Here is a 13733-nt window from a genome sequence, read left to right on the forward strand (position 1 = left end):
TGAGAGAAAGAGCAAAAGTTCTCAATAGCCTGTGATTTGAAAGGTCGGCATACAGGAAATAAACTAATTCTGGGTGAAACGAGCCCTGGAAAATACTCCTTCTATTTTACAATGGAGAAGTCTGAAGAGAGGGGTTCGCCAGCATGGTAGTTATTTCTCATTATAGGCCCATCCCTTTGGCTCTTGTCTTCTGAAATGAAACAACATGTGTTCATGTCTCAAGGGGGAAGCGCCTAAGAGAACTGGATGACCATATGACCTTACAGTATCGGAATTACTTGTGTTTCCATTCAGAAGCCCATGGAATGAACCCTCCCCTCACCCCCCACCAGGAGATCTGCTGGGGTGGGCAGGGATTTTCTACTTGTTATTTCAATATCATTTTAAGTCCATACACAACAGTGGGAAATAGTGCAGGGAAATCCTGTACAGCCTTCGCCAGGTTTCCCCAACGGCGATATCTTTTGTAACGTTGGTACAGTGTCAGTCAGGAAATTGTGGCTGATGTAATCCACTGCCTTATTTGGACTTCATCAGAGATGTGTTGCTTTGTTTTGCTTTTGTGTATCTATGCATAGCAAGTTGGTCTGGTGCTGCTACATATTCAAATGCTAAATTCTGAACCCTAAGATCTGGTTGCTCCAACACTAGGAGATCCTCAGAGATACCAGCTTTTGTTCTGTGAACCTTGCCCGCAAGTTATCCCTGATTGGTTAATAATGATGCTTATGGCCTAGGCAGAGCAGAAGAGAGGGGACACAGTGAAGTTCCCAGCTTGGGGGTCTCAGAAAGGGACCAATAGGGAGATAGGACAGGAAGAAAGAAGCCACCATGGGGCAGGTGGATCATGAGGGCATGACCCTGAGGACCAGCCTGTTGGAGCAGAAGCAGCCCAGGCAGGACATGGCAAGTGATATCTCAGGGTTATTGATAGGGAAATAGAAAAAAAATGGCATAGAGGGTTGATATCTGCCCAGCTCTAATGCTTTAAGGCTTATCATAAATATAAAGGTTTTGTGTCTTTGGGAACTAAATGACCTAATATGGGGTAGAAACCCCCGAATAGTATTTACTGCAACCCCTGTGTGCAAACGTGTCTCCTACATATGAAGGCTAAGAAGGCAAGTCACGTGTCTTCCCAGTTGCTCTCCATCCTGTGTTGTTTCTAAGCAGGGTCTCCCACTGACTTCTAACTGGCTAAACTGACTGTCCCATAAGCCCCAGGATGCGCCAGTCTCCTCCCTCCTTCCCAAGTCCTGGTATTACCGACCTGTGCAACCGTACTTAGCTTTTTAGGTGGGTGCCGAGTTCCAAATTCAGGCCCCTGTACTCATGGAACTATGACTGAGCCATCTCCCCGGCTTTTCACATGTAGTTGTGCGGTGTATCTGTTTAATTCTTTGCATTTCTAACACTTGTAGATTCATGTGCCAGTGGCCACAGTGAAGATGCAGAAATTTGAGCTCCTCAGTAACCCCCAATACAACTCCTTCATATGCACCCTTTCCTTCCTCCTTGACCCTCTAGCTTCCAACAGCCACAGAGCTGTTTTCCATCTATATTAATATGCCATTAAAATGTGACATAAAACTCCACAGAAGACCAACAGAGTCAACTAACCTGGACCCTTGGGCCTCTCAGAGTCTGAACCACCAACCAAAGAATGCAACAGGCTGGACCTAGGCCTCCCCACTCACACGCAGCAGATGTGCAACTTGACCTTCATGTGGGTCCTGAACAACTGGAACGAGTGCCATCTCAAAAGCCGTTACCTGTACATGGGATATGTTCTAGCTGGGCTGCCTTGTCTGGCCTCAGCGGGAGAAAAAGTGCTTATAGCCTGGCAGAGACTTGAAGTGCCAGGGTCAGGTTGGGAATATTCAGGAGGGCCCCCATACGCCCAGAGGAGAAGGAGTGAGGGAAGGATTGTGGGAGGGTTGACTGGGAGGGGAGCAGTGAGAGGGATGTAAAGTGAATAAAAAATATTAAATTAAATTTTAAAAAATGTTATCTAAGTGGAAATATGCAGCACATAACCTTTCTCAGTCAGCACAGCCCCTGTGTGGTACATTCAGGTCGTTACGTCACTGACTCTCCATGCATTGCTCTTCTTTAGAACGGAACAGAACTTTGCTAAGTTCTATTCTACGGTATGGATACACACACACACACACACACACACACACACACACACACACACACACACACGCGGAAGGGGTATGAGAGAGCTGAAGCACACACAGCCACTCCCAGCTCTTTATGAGGATGCTCAGATCTGGGCTCAGGTCCTTGTGACTGCTCAGCACGCACACTTACTCACCAAGCATCTCTCCAGTGAGTCGCAATGGCTTTCTAATGTCGAGTTGAATGAGTTCTTCACATTCCGGGCAGAGGAGTTTGATTGGATATGTGGATTGAGGCACTGCTTTCCCAGCTTTGCCTTCCACCTCTTCAGGGGTTCTCAGAGCAAGAGAAGTTTTGACCAAGTCTTACTCCCTAAGCTTCTGTGGACCATGCTTTAGCTGCCAGCTCCTGAGACTCAGAAGGTTCTCCTGTGGTCTACAGTAGTTCCGCAGTGTCAATTTAATCACATGACCCATGTATTTGCAAAGTGTGGTGTTGGGTGTCAGTTCATACTTTTGCTGGTGGTTGTCTCACTGCTTGTAAAGGCCTTCCTTCCTCTATCACATTACATTGCCTTTGCCCCTAGTGTGGGACATATTAATCAGTGTCTATTCCTGGTTCTGCATTCTATTCCATGATCTAAGAGTACAATGCCTGAGTTACTACAGTCATAAAGGGAGACATTCTGACAGAAAGACTAAGTCCTTTCCCCCTTTTTGTTTTCCACCCAGAGTCCATTTTATATTTGTAAAATTACCACATCTGTATTTTGAATTGTAATCACAAAAACACTGGAGCTGGCCTAGAACCTTTCTCTGGGCTCTAGTCCTTGAACGGAAGTAGAAACAGTACTACGGTTGTTCTATCCATATATATATATATATTAGAAGAAGAATCATTTCTGTAAATAGCTATCCACAAAATAGTACAGTGACTGGACTCTGTCTACACATTCGACTTTATGTGCTAACTTTAGGTCTTTACTCCAGCCTAACCCTGTTTCCTTTCATTTGGGCTTCTCAATTAGCCTATTAATGGCAAGAAAGTCAGACTCCCAACTCCCAGCTTTAACATCTAACTAAAAATGACTCAGGTTCATCAGTTGGTGCTGATCTCCCTTTGCTTCCTTCATCTAACTTGATGGGTCTCAAACACTGTTAGTATCTGTGCACGAAGCCACGTGTCCTGTAGTAGGTAAGTGCTGTAGTAGGTAAGTGCTATAGTAGGTAAGTGTTGTGTTGTCTTTTTCCTGCCCAGATGAGAAAAAGCATCAGTCATTGGGCACCAGTGAGAGACCAAAGTAAGGATCCTGTCCAAGTTCAGCTTGGTGAACAATGAGGTTTTGGGGCTTATTTCTGAGTGGAGGGGAGGGGTTATTTACAGAAGTATGGCTGACCTGGGAAGAGTCAAAGTACAAAAGAGATAGTTTGTCTTCGGTGTCATTTTTCTAGGAGAAGGTAGGAGAAAGAAGGGATTCAAGGAAGGTAGAAAGATAGACAAAGTCAGGGACTTTCTTTGTCCCTGTGTGTCTATTCCTATAATAAGAATGGGTTAGAGCAGCAAACCACTGAACTGAGAATAGGACCCCCGTTGAAGGAATCAGAGAAAGAACTGGAAGAGCTTGAAGGGGCTCGAGACCCCATATGTACAACAATGCCAAGCAACCAGAGCTTCCAGGGACTAAGCCACTACCTAAAGACTATACATGGACTGACCCTGGACTCTGACCTCATAGGTAGCAATGAATATCCTAGTAAGAGCACCAGTGGAAGGGGAAGCCCTGGGTCCTGCTAAGACTGAACCCCCAGTGAACTAGACTGTTGGGGGGAGGGGGACAATGGGGGGAGGGTGGGGAGGGGAACACCGATAAGAAAGGGGAGGGGGGAGGGGGATGTTTGCCCGGAAACTGGGAAAGGGAATAACACTCGAAATGTATATAAGAAATACTCAAGTTAATAATAAAAAAAAAAGTAACATTCACATGCATATATACACACCTCAAATTCTTAACTACATGTAGGTTGATGTTATTATGCAGGTGAAGGCAGACAAGATAAAACGAGGCCTGTCATTGAACGAATGGAAGGGAGGTGGAAGGAACAGAGTTTTAGAAGGAGAGGAGAATCTCGAGAGAAGGAGCTGGGAGAATCAAGAAGGTGATGGAGAAGGATGACCCAGATCCTGGTGGGCTTGAATCTAGGTGGGAGGTTTATATCCTTATCAATTGGTTGTGAGTTTATTGTGTGGATGTATTGTGGATTGAGAATTTAAATCTGACTGTTGAGTTACAAAAAAAAAAAAAAAAAAGAATGGGTTAGGTCAGTGTGGTCAGTATCATTTCCCTGTGGACCATCCTGCTGATGCAGTTTAGTTTGCATTTTAGAAGCCATTGCCTTTCATTCAAATCTATAATTTGGCTGAACTGGGACTTTTAAATTATGGCGCCTAATTCCACCCAGCGGACAAAATTAGGAACTGCCTTCACATATTAATAAATGCAATGACCTAGTATATATTTGTTCAAAGCTGAATAAACATTTAACTCTGTATCCATCAGTCATCGGCTGCAGGCTGCTGGGGTCAGGAAAGGGAATGGGGATTATTTGATGAGGAATTCCTATCAGCCTTGATCATCAACAGCACCGACTACCAGGGACTTGAAGAGCCACATATCCCTTTTAAAAGTAAAGTGACTGGGCACTGGAGAGATGGGTCAGTGGTTAAGAGCACACAACGCTTTTGCACCAGACTGAACTTTTGTTCCGAGCATCTGTATCACACAACTCCTCACAACTCTCTTTGACTCTAGCTTCAGAGGAAGCCATTGCACCTCTGACCTCCACAGGTACCTGGACTCATATGCACAGGCTTGCAGACATACATGATCTACAAGTAAATAAATAACCCTTTAAAGTTAAAATAAAGGAACTGTTAACAGTCAGCATAATGGGTTGGTTTTTGAAGCCATCGAAAATCCTGGGGCTACCTACCTTCTTCTCCATAGTGTTTTCTGTGGCATTCAAGGCTGGCTCAGTTATTTGAGACCCCAAGATGAATGCAGCTGGGATGCCTACCATTCTGTTCCCAGAAACCTCTTTGTGGGACACAGTACATAATTTACAGCACCTTCTACTGGTGGACTAAATGGAGCTCAGAAATTTTGCATTCTCAGCTACCTGGAGGTGGGTTGGTTCTTGTTTACTTGCTATGGTATTACTGAATCAATCATACACAATATAAATAAAAGAAGGCATCTTCAATAAATGGTGCTGGTCTAACTGGAAGTCGAAAAATGAAAATAGATCCCTATTTGTCGCCTTGTACGAAGCTCAAGTCCAAGTGAATCAAAGACCTCAACATAAAACAAGACACACTGAATCTAATAGAAGAGAAAGTGGGCAAAAGCCTGAAACTCATGGGCACAGGAGTCAGGGGATTTCCTAAACAGAGCCCCAATGGCTCCAGACCTCAACATAAAACCAGATACACTGAATCTAATAAAAGAGAAAGTGGGAAAGAGCCTCGAACTCATGGGCATGCAGGGAAATTTCCTAAAAAGAACTCCAATGGCTCAGGCTCTAAGATCAAGAATTGATAAATGGGACCTCATGAAACTGAAAAGCTTCTGTAAGGCAAAGGACATAATCAATAGGACCAATCGGCAACCTACAGATTGGGAAAAGATCTTCACTAACCCCACATCTGATAAAGGGTTAGTATCCAAAATATATAAAGGACTCAGGAAGATAACTTCAAACACACCAAACAACCCAATTTAAAAAATGGGTATAAAACTAAACAGAAAATTCTCAGCAGAGGAATCTAGAATGGCCGTAAAGCACTTAAAGAAATGTTGAAAGTCCTTAGTTGTCGGAGAAATGCAAATCAAAATGACCCTGAGATTCTATTCTACTTTACACCAATCAGAATGTCTCAGATTAAAAACTCAAATGACAGAATATGCAATCAAGGATGTAGAGAAAGAGGAACACTCCTCCATGGCTGGTGGGATTGCAAACTGGTACAACCACTCTGGAAATCAATCTGGAGGTTCCTCAGAAAATTGGAAATAGATCTACCTGAAGACCCAGCTATACTCAACTCCTGGGCATATACCCAAAAGATACCTCACCATACCACAGGGGCACATGCTCCACTATGTTCATAGCAGCCTTGTGATAGCCAGAAGCTGGGAAAAAACCAGATGTCCCACAAGAGAAAGAATGGATACAGAAAGTGTGTTTCATTTATACAATGAAATACTACTCAGCTATTAAGAATGAGGACATCATGAGTTTTGCAGGCAAATGGATGAAACTGAAAAATATTGTCCTGAGTGAGGTAACTCAGACACATAGTACATACTCACTAATAAGTGGATATTAGCCAAAAAAAGTACAGAATACCTAGGATACAATCCACAGAACTCAAGAAGGTTAACAAGCAGAAGGGCCCAATTGAGGATACTTCAATCCCATGTGGGAGGGAGAAGAAAGCAATTATGGGGGGTGAGGGGGAACATGATCAGGTATGGGGGGTAGGGACAGGAGTGAAGACCTAAGGGCCAGCAGAATGAATGGAAATAGGCAACTTCTGGAGGTGGGAGGTGGGAGGTGGGAGGAGGGGACTCTCTAGAATGTGCCAGAGACCTGAGAGGTGAGAGACTCAGAACTCCAAAGAAGGGACCTTAGATGAAATGCCTAGCAGTGCGGAGAAGGAACTTGTAGAGTCCGCCTCCAGTAGAAAGACAGGGCATTAAGTGGAGGGATAGGGTTACCATCCCACAGTGAAAAATTCTGATCCAGAATTGTTCTTGTCAAAAAGAACTGTAGGGACAAAAATGGAGAAGAGCCTGAGGGAAAGGAGGTCCAGTGACTGACCCAAATGGGGATCCAGCTCAAGGGGAGGCTCCAAGGCCTGACACTATTGCTGATGCTATGGTATGCTTACAGACAGGAGCCTAGCATGCCTGCCCTTTGAGAGGCCCAACAAGAGCTGATCGGGCAGATGCAGATACATACCCAACCAATGGACTGAAGTTGAGGACCCCTGTGGTTGAATTAGAGAAAGGCTGGAAGAAGCTGAGGAGGAGAGTGACACCATAGGAAGACCAGCAGTCTCAACTAACCCGGACTCCTGAGATCTCTCAGATACTGAGCCACCAACCAGGCAGTATACACAAGCTGGTCCAAGGTGTTGGTATTCTGTCTAAGCTCCACCCCCACAGCTACCTGGGAACAGCCAGGTATGCTCTGCCCCACAGTTACCTGGCAAAAACCAGCTGTGCTTGACTATAAAGGGAGCTGCCTGCCTCCTCCTCTCCCTCCTGCTTTCTCTTTGTTCTTTGCTTCTCTGCTCTCTTCCTCTCTGTCCCTGTCTCTTCTCTCCCCACTCACCCACCCCCCCCCCTTTCTCTCCACATGCCCATGGCCGTCCATTTCTCTCCTCTCCTCTTCTTCTCTTATTAAACCTCTCCACATGGAACCATGTTAGTTTGGTGTGCTTTATCCGGACGCAGGCTGATATTTAAACAACAACACAAGGTTCTTGATACATATATACAGCAGAGGACTGCCTGTTCTGCCTCAGTGAGAGAAGATGAACCTAACCCTTGAAAGACTTGAGGCCCCAGGGGGTGGGAGGCCTGGCAGAGTGTGGAGGTATAGGCCATCCTCTTTGAGTTGAGGGTGGAGGGTGGGAGAAGGACTAGAATGAGAAACTGTGGAGGGCAGAATGGAAGGGGAATAACAACTGGGTTGTAAAATGGGGGGAGGGTTGGGAGGGGAACACCCATAAGGAAGGGGAGGGGGGAGGGGGATGTTTGCCCGGAAACCGGGAAAGGGAATAACACTCGAAATGTATATAAGAAATACTCAAGTTAATAAAAAATAAATAAAATGTAAAAAAAATTAAAGATAATAATAATAATAATAAAATGTTTTCTATATACCTGAGACTACTGTGCCAAAAGCAAAGGAGAAGCTATTACTCCTTGAACCAACAGGAGGCAATGGGACTCAAAGTCTGAGAAATCCTGAGTACTCAGAAAATATGGATATCTGCCCAATTCCTATTTCCTGTTACCTTTAGAATTAGACAGGAAAGTCATTTGGTCAGTCTTTGAAGGGAATTACTATAAAACCTACTGCTCGGGGCTGGGGATTTAGCTCAGTGGTAGAGCGCTTACCCAGGAAGCGCAAGGCCCTGGGTTCGGTCCCCAGCTCCGAAAAAAAGAACCCAAAAAAAACAAAACAAAACAAAACAAAAAACCTACTGCTCTATTTGGCTACCCTAACCACTACCAGACAGTAAACATAATTGATTCCTTTGGTGAAGACAAAAGATCCCTTAATGCCTCAGCATGATCTACAGAGGCCTGGTCTCTCTGCCTTAGCACACAGGAAGGGACTCTGAACAGAATGTACACCAGTCTATACCACTTAGAACCACATTACCAGGAAAACCATCAATTCCCATTGTGAACCTATTTTTGTCTTCTTTCCCTTTAAAGACCCATTTTAATAGCTTTTCAGTGGGCTTCCTCCCCATAGACCAGCTGCAGAACAAGCTCAAAGGTTATCTGAGTGTCATACCTGCTGAAACCCCCGAGGCTCTCACGTCCACCCCTTAAAGGAAAGGATGTGCAGGAAGGAAGTTGGATGTAAGCCTGATGTTAGGACCTGAGCTTTTCCATGTATTGTTTATTTAAAGCACCTCGTTTGGGTCTCTGGGAAATGCATTGTATTCTAATTGGGTTCTAGCAAAAGATAGTGCCTGGGTTCTTACACTGTTCTAAGTTTGCGAAGTATTTTTATAAGAAAATGAATTTTCTACTGGCCCAAGGAAGTTACTTGGAAGAAATTTTGCTCAACTATAGGCCATGTGGGATGGTGACTTTAAACTTTTAACTAAGTCCAGGGCCTCTAAACCAAAAAGCAGTTCTCCACTCTATTGTTAGAAGCTACCTAACACTAGCCTCACCGCCTCTTCAGCCCCTGGCCTTGCTTACTGCTCTCCTTGTCTGGTCATAATGAAATACTCGAGGTTAGGGAACTAAAAGTAAGAGCTTGGTTTTTGTTGACTGGAAATTTTCAGAAGTCTGAGGCAGTTTGGAGCTGAGAGCAAGGAAACCCTTAACATATTTGACTGACATGGATGGTAAACGGAGCTACAGCTACTGGCCTAAATGACCACTTGTGTGACTTACACAGTGGCCTCCTACCAGTTGTCCATGAAAGAGATGCCAGGGTAAGCATATTCTCCAGAAGCTACACATCAATCCAATCAGACCTGTGCATCACCCATGATGAGACCCCACTGTGCAACCCATTGGCCATGACAAGAGACTATGCCTCTTTGAAGATATGCTGTCTTTTGTTTGGATCAGAAGGCTCCTGCTGCTCTTCTTAGGCAGATCTGGGACAAGTGTATTTATATGTGGAATTGACCTACCATCCACTGAGCTGTAGTATTTAAAGGATGTTTATTTCTGCAGTACTAAGACATTGACGCAAATAAGATGATTAGATGGACCTCTTTTTTTTTTCCATCTTTATTAACTTGAGTATTTCTTATTTACATTTCAATTGCTATTCCCCTTCCCAGTTTCCCGGCCAACATCCCCCTAACCCCTCTCCCTCCCCTTCTTTATGGGTGTTCCCTTCCCCATCCTCCCCCCATTGCCGCCCTCCCCCCATAGTCTAGTTCACTGGGGGTTCAGTCTTAGCAGGACCCAGGGCTTCCCCTTCCACTGGTGCCCTTACTAGGCTATTCATTGCTACCTATGAGGTCAGAGTCCAGGGTTAGTCCATGTATAGTTTTTGGGTAGTGGCTTAGTCCTGGAAGCTCTGGTTGGTTGGCATTGTTGTTCATATGGGGTCTCAAGCCCCTTCAAGCTCTTTCAGTCCTTTCTAAGATTCCTTCAACGGGGGTCCCGTTCTCAGTTCAGTGGTTTCTGCTGGCATTCGCCTCAGTATTTGCTGTATTCTGTCTGTTAGACGGACCTCTTAAAGGATCGGTTTGCTTTGGAAGACTCTATCTGAAATATTCATTCAAACCATCACTAATTTCAACCAGAATATTCTATTGAGCAACCACAATAGTAAAGACAAAAGGAAGTAATAAGGACATAGCCACTAAGTAAAGTCCTTGTTGAGCTTAAATTCTAACTTTGGAGGTGGTAGGTGAACTCCTGTATAACGTGGTCTTGAAGTACTGATAAAGATTTAGGAAACAGAGCTGAAGATGACCCTAAGGTTCTGACCCAGCATGGACAAGACTCTGAGCTTAAGTGTGAATATAACACACACACACACACACACACACACACACACACAATTTAGAGAATGGATAGAATAAGGTGACAGATGGAGTATGGCAGAAGGCCATGGAGTAGAGAGGTGTTGGCATTTTAGACAGTCTCCTTGAGGGGTTGCTATGTAAATGGGAATGTGAGAGACCGGTAAGTGAGAGAAAGGAGAGAGATCGAGGTAGAGATCTGCTTGTACCAAGACTCCATGGCAGAAAGACTCTGTGTACTGGAAGAGGAACAAGAATGAAATGTAGCAAGGGGCCAGAGAACAAAGTGACACAGGCAAGAATAAAGGCAAAGTGGTCCTGTGTGGGAAACAGAAGACCCTAGGGCTCATCTACATTTAAACAAAATACATATTTGTATATCTGCTATGAGTCAGCAAAAGCATGACTGACAAAGGCATGGACAGGGTATGATGGGATCGGGAAATCTGTGAGTCAGCACAAAATGCCTGATACCTGATATCTGGAAAATCACAAAATAAACAGTTATATAGTTTGTGTTAGAACTATTTTTGGTAGAGTGCGAGTTTTGTGTGATTCTACATCAATATGGCCTTGCTATCAGAGGCCAGGCCTTTGCCTTTGCCAGCCTGCTTTTGAGTGTTTGTAAGCCTGTAGGCCTACCACTGTGTGGCCTGTGGGTCACTGGTCTTGTGCAGCACAAATGAACTTGCATGCATCTGGATGCTTGACAATGGTTGCCTATCTAGCAGCGGCAGCCGTTATCAGGAATTGAATGCATAAAGTCTCCTTGAAGTCTCTCAACCTTCTAACCTCCATTCCTGTCATCTGAGCATGTGCATCATACACCGGGCCTGATCCAGTCTGGGCCTGGAAACCACAGCAAGGGAATACAGTTAAACCATGTTTGCTGAATATCTGCCCAAGACCAGTGCTATTGTCTCTGTTTTCTGGTACAGAGGACTGCAACAAGCAGCCACCAGAGATAGTCAAGAGCGACTGATCAGTCCATCGATGGTGCTTTGAAAGTCTTGTGGAGCTCTTTGGGTATTTAGGAAGAGCCACAACTGGACACACTCATGAAAGCAAGCCTAAAGGGCAGGCTTGGCTGTCAGCACCTTTGAATCCCCAGCTAAGCAATACTCCTTCCAGCCGACTAATGAGACTGGAGACTCGCTGTGGTGCGATGAATAACGTGCTTTTCCTACGTTTACAAGAGTGGCGTGAAGATATTTGTCAGGGAATCTTTCCGACCAGATAAAACTCTAACATCTTAGAGGAACAGAATGAGAGAGGCAGATAAGCCAGGACCCAAGGAGTTCCTTGATTTCTTACCAAACATCCCTCCCATTGTCTGGGGGAAATGATTCGAACCCCAAAAGAACCACTCCAAAGTATTTTCCTCTCAAATATGAGAAATTAGCTCAATGTGAATTCGAGAATTTTTTTCAAATGTATGCATTTATGAGATTTCTAATTCACATTTTACTTTGCTATTATGTTTTAAAAACAGTGACATTCTGTGATTTCCTCTGCTCTTTATTTTTAGCCAGATTGAAAGAGTAAATATAGTAGGGACAGCTTGCTTTCCATTCAGATCAGCTCTGATCTTTTTTTTAATTTTAACGATGTTTTCCAGGAAAAGCAGAAACGCTTGGTCAGAGGCTCCAGAGCCCCACCCAGCAGCCACTGCCACTGAGGACGTAATTACAAGTTTCAGACCAGGAAGAGAAAAGAATTGGTGACAACTGAAAACAACGTTCCTTTCTGATTCTTCTCTTCTTCCTGTTTCAATAAGATTCCTTTCTCCTTGTGTGTCTCCAGTGATGTCACCGTAAGAAGTTATCCACCCAGACTGGAGAGAGACCTCTAGCAACAAATTGTATTTTCTCACTTAAAAAGATCATTTGTTTCCCTTCAGAGAAATCAGAGTGTATTTCAGGCATATTACTCAGAACTCTGCACTCTTTTCATGTAGAGGAAGAAAACAGTTCTGTATCCTTCCTCCTTTGTAAGAAAGAAAGAAAGAAAGAAAGAAAGAAAGAAAGAAAGAAAGAAAGAAAGAAAGAAAGAAAGAGAGAGGGGGGGAGGGAGGAAGGAAGGAAGGAAGGAAGGAAGGAAGAAAGAAAGAAAGAGAAAAAGAGAGAAAGAAAGAAAGAAAGAAAGAAAGAAAGAAAGAAAGAAAGAAAGAAGGAACGTCTACAACGTATTGGTGATTTGAGCCGGATATGGAACCTACTCGTAGATGCTAAAGGCCAGGGAAGGGCTGAGAATGAGCACAGGCTTCTTCCTGGTCAGCACATGAGGAGACAGACAGATGGAACCATGCGCTTCTATCATCGAGCCAAAGATTAAAACAAATTTTGAGTTGGAAGGAAGATTGGCTGCAGACTGAAGCTCTTTCCTTCCTGGATTCTTGCCCTTCTCTGTCTATAAACATTGGTGACGCTGAGCCCACACTGGCCCTGACCTTCTGTGTTAGTTAGTCTCACTGTGTCAACCCAACAAGCCAGGCAAGGATCTGGTGGGCCTTCCTCCTACACGGAGGCTTCCTCGCTCCTCACAGTCTCTGTTCAATACTGGTCCATTTTCCCGACTACCATGCACCACATCTGGACAGCACTTTGGGGCCAGCATCTCTGATCTCTTCAGACTTGTAAGCATGCTTCCTTTAGAACAGCCCAATTAGAGCAGTCCGAGGTAATCACACCACATGAGAAGGTTTAGGGTACGCATACCATGAAGCTTCTCTCTGCATCATCCTCTTAACACGTGCATGAATGGTGTGTGCTGGATGCCATCTCATTTAGCAGGTCCTCCTGCATCTGTCACAGCCCCACCTTCACTGACAAATGGTGTCACTTATGCCTAATACTGAATCTGTTCCATGGGTCCAGCATTCGTTCACATCCCTCAACAAGAAAGTCTCTCAGCGCTGATCCACAGAAGGCAGATCCTCTACAACACACTTTAGAGAAGAGAAACTGATCTCCTAGTGGAGAGGTCTAAAGCCCCACCTGGAGTGTGGCCACAAAGTGAAACCTTCCCAAGCTGCCCACTTGGAGCGTTAATCACCCTCCATTCACAGCCACTGTTACCAGAGCTGCACTGCCCAGTGCAGCAGTGACCACCAATTGCCACTGAGCACTTAAGATGTGGCTGATCCACAAAGAAGAAGGTATATAGTGAAGCATTAATAATTTTCAATTGAAATAGTATTTTATATGGCTTGACGTATGATTCAAAGTCAAGCAGCCATTTTTTTCTTTTGTTAAATGCAACTGCTAGACGTTCTTACGTTATACACAGGACTCATAGTTTGCTTCCTTTGG

At 44.4% G+C, this 13733-nt stretch overlaps 1 pseudogene; it reads left to right on the plus strand.

Moving 5' to 3' along the window:
- Lamb2-ps1 (laminin subunit beta 2, pseudogene 1) overlaps positions 1-13733 on the plus strand; it is a 114615-nt pseudogene that overhangs the window by 3006 nt on the left and 97876 nt on the right.

This window comes from Rattus norvegicus, chromosome 6, assembly GCF_021556685.1.
Source record: "Rattus norvegicus strain SHRSP/BbbUtx chromosome 6, alternate assembly SHRSP_T2T, whole genome shotgun sequence".
NCBI lineage: Eukaryota > Metazoa > Chordata > Mammalia > Rodentia > Muridae > Rattus > Rattus norvegicus.